Source organism: Orcinus orca, chromosome 13, assembly GCF_937001465.1.
Source record: "Orcinus orca chromosome 13, mOrcOrc1.1, whole genome shotgun sequence".
NCBI lineage: Eukaryota > Metazoa > Chordata > Mammalia > Artiodactyla > Delphinidae > Orcinus > Orcinus orca.
The window spans coordinates 20,264,355-20,270,354 of record NC_064571.1 but is presented as its reverse complement, the minus strand read 5'-3'; the positions used below and the strand labels follow the sequence as shown (position 1 = coordinate 20,270,354).

The following is a 6,000-nucleotide window of genomic DNA, read 5'->3' as shown; positions in this document are numbered from 1 at the left end:
GATAGCGAGTAGGAACCTGTGGTATAGCACAGGGAGCTCAGCTCAGTGCTCTGCGATGACCTAGGTGGGTGGGCTGGGGGTGGGTGGGAGGGAGGTCCAAGAAGGAAGGGATATATGTATACATATAGCTGATTCACTTCGTTGTACAGTAGAAACTAGCACAACATTGTAAAACAATTATACTCCAATTAAAAAAAAATGAATATCTCAGGAGGATTTGACAGAGATATTTCAGGAGCTGACAGACTGAATGAGGGTCCCAGTGTGTAGGGACCTGATATTTAAATGTATAAGCACTAGGGATAATTTTACTTAGGATTTGCCAGTATTGGTTTGGAGACTATTCTAAAAATCTAGATGTCATATCACTGCAGGTAAAACAGTATTTTAGTTACATACAGTATGTTTTTCCATTTGTACACAATAATGCACTTTAAACAGTACTCTTTTTGTTTGTTATTTAGCTTGGCATAAATCTTTAATATGAATGGGGGAAGGGAAAAACTGCTTGTTTTTCTTAGGGCTGTATACGTTTATGTCATTGAAATGAAGGACAATACTTAAATCGAGAAAACTGAAAACAGCCAGACTCACAAGCAGTCTCAAAACAAAAGAAATAAAGTTCTAAAATTTCCTCTTGGTTTAGAATGGGGACAAATAAAATGATAGCTTTTCAGTATCAAATGATAGCCTTTATTTATACAGGGATGTTTAGACTGTTATCTGAGAGAAATAAATATAGCTAAAATAATACTCAATTTGGATGTTTCCGTGAAGTAGGTTGGGGTTGGAGTTTCCCCTTCATTCAAAATATAAAAGAGTTAGCAAAGTTTTTGGAGGCAGAGAACAAAAATTTCAGCTGTCATTTGCCTGCTGGTGACTTAAACCCATTATCTGAGTAATTTCTTATCATTATCTGACTGACAGACAACAGTCTGGTGCATTTGGAAGGAAGAGTAAGGGGACCAGGGGTTTGAGAAATCAGGGATGGCTTTTATGCCATTATTTTTACTAACTCTAATTTAAAGCAATTTCATGGACAAAAACCCTGTAAATATTTTGCAAATGACTTTTAAATTTCTCTCAATAATATCTAATAGTTTTGAAAGTCACTACAAGACAAAAGCGAGGGACATCTCATTTTGACAAGACAGCACTTGGTCTACATTAGGTTTTTTTTTGTTTTCCTCCTGTCTGTCTGCTGCCAATTAAAATATAGAATTATAAATTTAAGCTTAATTTAAAACAACACACAAAGCTATAAATGAATGCTCTCAACATTAAAGAGAGGTCTGATAACTCTTTGGCCTGTATTTTTTGGTTTATCCCCTACCAGCTGGACTAGAGAATGAAAAAATCAGAGTAACAACGACAAAACATCCTTGAGAGATTTTTCTACCTCATTTAACTGGAACTACTTTTCCCCTTTCCACATTCTTGGACCATTTGAAGTCAGAGGTGTCCTCTGACTCCAGGAAGATACTGTATAGTAGTAGCATGAAGTATTCCTATTTTTATTCAAGCACCTCCCTCTCTAAACTATCCCCCTCTTACCACTTTAGGGCCTTGTGGTGCCTCCCTAAATCTTACCCATTCTTTACTCAAAGTCTGTCTGGGTCCACTTGCTTTCTACTTGTTCCAGTCCACGGTATGCTTTTCTCTTTTTCTACTCTGTTCCTATCTTTTGTCACAAATCATTTGGTACTCGGCATATACTTCCTGAAGCACACTCTGAACCTTCTTAGCGTCTTTCTCCTGAATCCATAGGCTGAGCCTAAGGATAAAGCTTGGTGGGAGGAGCATGCGACAGCACTGTCCATGGTCCTGAAACATCGTTCTAGGCTAAGGGATTTTTTTTTCTTAACCCTACATCTGGTGATTCCTGTCCATATTCTCTCAGGGATTTTTAATTTGGCACAGTGGTGGTGTCACTAAAAAAGAAAGGCAAAAAGATATTGGGTGGGAAAGATAGAGGAATGGACAGAGATAGAGGTCTAAAGTCATTGACTGGAGAGAATAAGTCACATGGGTTTCACACAATCTTAAAACAATTGCAGCAGATACCAGCTTGGGAATGAAGGAGGGATGTAACATAGCTGATGTTGCCAATGAAGAAGGAGTGGAAAAAATGCGTGCACCATGTGATATAAATCCGCGCAACTGTTGGCATGAACAAACACACTGATGCTTGTAGGCGAGGCCAGTTTGCATCATGTGAATGCAGTATCACTTGTGCCATACCAAACTGCCATAGGTTTGTTTGTCTCTATTTTTCTCTCTTGATTTAAAAAGTCACTTGGCACTGTGGCAGAACAAAGGTAAGTGTAACTTACCTTTCGTATTTGATAAAGCTGTGCACCTTTTTCGGTTCTAGCACTTCTGTAACAGTTAAGTCCACCACCATCAACACCCAGTTGATGGTGGTAGGCAAACCACTTGCTCCCTGAAATCTGTGTAAGTTCCTTAAAGTATAACCTCCGCGAGGACAAACACCGTATACTAAACATTTTTGGACATCTCAACATGCCTAAGTAGAGTGCCTAGTACAAATTAAGGGCTCAGTAATATTCTTTGAATCGATAAAAGAACCACAATGCCCTCTACAGAGACAGCACTCAATAAAGGCATGTGAAATGAGCAATTGTGCCATTTGTTTTAACACTTCCATCCTCTCCTAGTCCCTTTTAAAGTCCAATCCTCTTTCTCTCGGTCCTCCAGATCCCAACAAACCTCCCTCCTGCGTCAGTCACTACCTTCGCTGCCCTGGGGCCCTGCCGTTCTCCTGCCACGCGCCCTCTCGGGCTCTCCCTTTCATCCTGCTCTGCAACCCTCGTCCCCTTCTCCCCCAGGACCGCTCCCGCACTGGGTGTCTGTCCCTGGTCCTCGGGCGGCTCACCGCGTCCCCCGCCCAGGGGTAACGCGGTTGTCATGGACACGGCACCTGCGCCCTTCGGCAGTGCCCCTTCGCCACCGTCCCCTCCCCCCACCTGCGGCGCGGCCCGCCTCGCCTCCCCAGCTCCTCCCCGCCCCACCGGCGCTCCCCAGGCCGCGCGCGCAGGTGGCCCCCACCCCGTGCCTTCTCCAGCCCCGCGGAGCGCGGAGCCGCGGCAGCCGGGAGGCCGCGAGGGCGCGCGCGAGAGCAAGCGGCCGCGCCTGCGCACTGGCCTCTTCCCCTAGCGGCGATCTGGGCCGCTGCCGCTCGCGCTTGGGCAGGACGAGGGGCGGGCGGGGGGAGGGGGGAGCGGCTTCGCTTCCAGCCCCGAGTGAGGCGGAGACCCGGGCTGGCGGGCGGAGCAGGAGGCAGCGCACCTCGGCCAGAGGCGGCTGCAGCAGCTGCTGCCCTCTTCCCCGCCGCCGCCTCTCCAGTCCCTTCTGTGATTACCCCTCCAGTTGCTGGGAACGGGCGAGAAAGAGGAGGAGGGCGAGAAACTCCCACCGACCCACAGAGGTGAGTCCCGGGCAGAGCATTCTCCATCCTTGCCTGCCTCCCTCCCTCCCTATCTCCCACCCATCCTCTCCATCCTCCCCTCCCTCCCAGCTCCCCAACCCTCCCGCCCTCATCCTTCCCAACATCCCTCTCTCCTCTCCCCTCCTTTCTCCCTTCCAGCCTTTCTTTCATCCCTTTCTTCCTCTCTCCCAGCCCCACTTCCTTCCCACCCTTTCATTCTTCCCTGTCTTCCTTGCAGCCACTCGCCCTAGAGCGCAGCTCTGCCTCCCTTTCCATTTGATCCCATCTCTTTTTTTCCCCTTTCTTCACCCCTTCCACGGTGGGAGATCCCTTGCCTGGCACAACTGTCCGGATTCAGGGGCTTCCAAAAAATTGGGTACATATACTGAGAGACACACTCTTGCACAGTGGATGCCCTGTGGATTTCAATGTTATTTGGGTTAAGGGTCAAGTTGGATAGAGTACTGGGAACTGGAAGGCGAAGAGGGTCGGTCGAGGAGGAATCTATGGATTTTTGCTGTATTAGGGTGGGGGTGGGGAGGGTTGTCACTTAGACATGTTGCCAACAACCCCCGACTCCCCTCTGTAGCAGTTTATTTTTTCTTCTGGGAATTACATATTCCCAGTGTGTGTCTCACTAATTTAAAATCCAGCTTTCCCGGCTTTGATTGTCTCTGTGTGAGAAGCCACAAGGAGGGAAGAAGAGAGAGAAAGAGAACAAGAGAGGAAGAGGGGAGGGGAGGGGAGAGGGAGGGTGGTGACAGTGGATGCTTGTATCCTTTTCCCCTAGGCCTCTTTGGGTTGATATTTTCAAACCACCCGCCTAATATTTGCCTTGGAATTGAACCCTTGTGTCCTTGGTTCTGTCACTATCTATACTTCAGAGGCAGAAACTCTCTAAACTTTAATGTGTGTGCACCACAGCATTATTTGTGGAATGTTTTGGTCAGCATACAAAACACTAGGGTAGATTGATTTGGGAAAACAGGGAGCAGAAGAGTGGAAGAGATGCACTTTCGTTCATCATGAGTTAACTTCTAAAGGAGGAAAATGGACAGTTTGGAGTAATGAGGTTATACTTCACAGGCTTAGAAATATACCCTTTTGATAGCATTAGCTGCATTATACCTTGAGCAGATATCCTTACCCTTTTTCATCTACGTTACAAAAATTGTGAAGATGTTGGAAACATACTGTGTGATTTTGTCTGTGTTTACACCAGTGGAAAAGTTAAATTAGCTCTGGGACCATCATTAACAATTTAAAATTTCAGTTGGTTTTGCACCACTTGTTTTCACCAAATCATATATTTTACTTTTCTTTCTTTAGCTTACACTCCGACGCCTTCTATTACATATATTAGTAGTGATTTGGCAATGTTCTTGTTTGCAAGCGTTGTTGCTGAAAAGTTTATTCATACATGGCGGGACAGCCCTGTCTCAGAATTTTTAGTGTATTCATCATTTCAGAAAGGTCCAACAAACAGTATAACTCAGAAATGGAATATTTAGAAGCCTGTATTGTGTTCTATCTATACTCTCTTTAAAAAATAAGAAATATAAAAACCTCTTAATATCTATAAATAGCTATGTTTTATGCTTAATGAGTATCTGGGGAGGGACTGAAATTAATGGTGGATTCATTGAAGCTGCCAGTAAGAAACTATGCTGTGGAGCAAATTACTGATTTTTTTTTTCTTTTCATTTAAGTTATTATATGCCAGTAGTGCAATATGCACTTTCACATTTTATGGGAATGTAAAGTAGGAGTTGAGATGAAGTGAATTACCTTCCAAAGTGATTGAGTGCTGATTTGATGAAAAGCTGACACAGTTAATCATCTGCATCAGTTTTGGGGAAGTGTGTGATATTAGGAATGATGGATCTACCCCCTGCCCCAACTCCCCTTGATAGGAATGCAATTCCATAAATGGCTTGGCTGACTGAAGCCATATGGCTTGGTCGAATTGTCAGTGTTACCAACATTCTAATGCAGAATTGCCATCAACCCTGTCCATATTTGAGTGGTTACGTTACTTAATAGCAGACACAGCTGTAGGTAGGAGTGTTTTGTTGTTGTTGTTCATTTCCCTTGAATGCCATGAAGCTAGTGAAAGACTTTAATAGTAATTATATATGAATACAATAAGTTAGTTTTATCCTAATGTACTTTCACGTGACTTTTCCCCTTCCAGCATCTCTCCTGTTCTTTCTTTGTGGAGCTTCATGGTTGTGAGTGTGGGGAAGAGGCAGCCCCTCAGTCAGCCCTGCTTTTTCTTGATTGCGGTTTTGCTATACAGAGTGATGTGGGTGTATGCCTCTGTTTTTAACACTGTGCTTACTATGGAAACAAAGATACTGTTTATTTGTCTACTTTGTAAACATTCATCTACTTAGTGAAAACAAAATTTATAAGGTTATTAACAAATAGAAAACATTTGTTTACAGCAAGATTTTGAGAGAGAGTTGAGTTAAAGTGAATAAAATATGAAACAGAAGAAGAACTGGCGTCTTCAAAAAGCAGCCTGCTACTCTGATCATTATTCAGTTTAC

The 6,000-nt window shown here is 44.2% G+C and overlaps 1 protein-coding gene across 2 annotated transcripts in view; it reads left to right on the top strand.

Annotated features, from left to right (window-relative positions):
* The first annotated feature begins 3,207 nt into the window (after nt 1-3,207).
* CTNNA2 (catenin alpha 2) overlaps nt 3,208-6,000 on the top strand; it is a 1,200,774-nt gene continuing 1,197,981 nt past the window's right edge. The window contains exon 1 of one of the 2 annotated variants that reach the window (XM_049695784.1): nt 3,208-3,448. The gene's annotated coding sequence lies outside the window, so the exon portion shown is untranslated. The remainder of the gene's footprint in view (nt 3,449-6,000) is intronic. The other variant, XM_049695785.1, reaches the window with a different exon arrangement.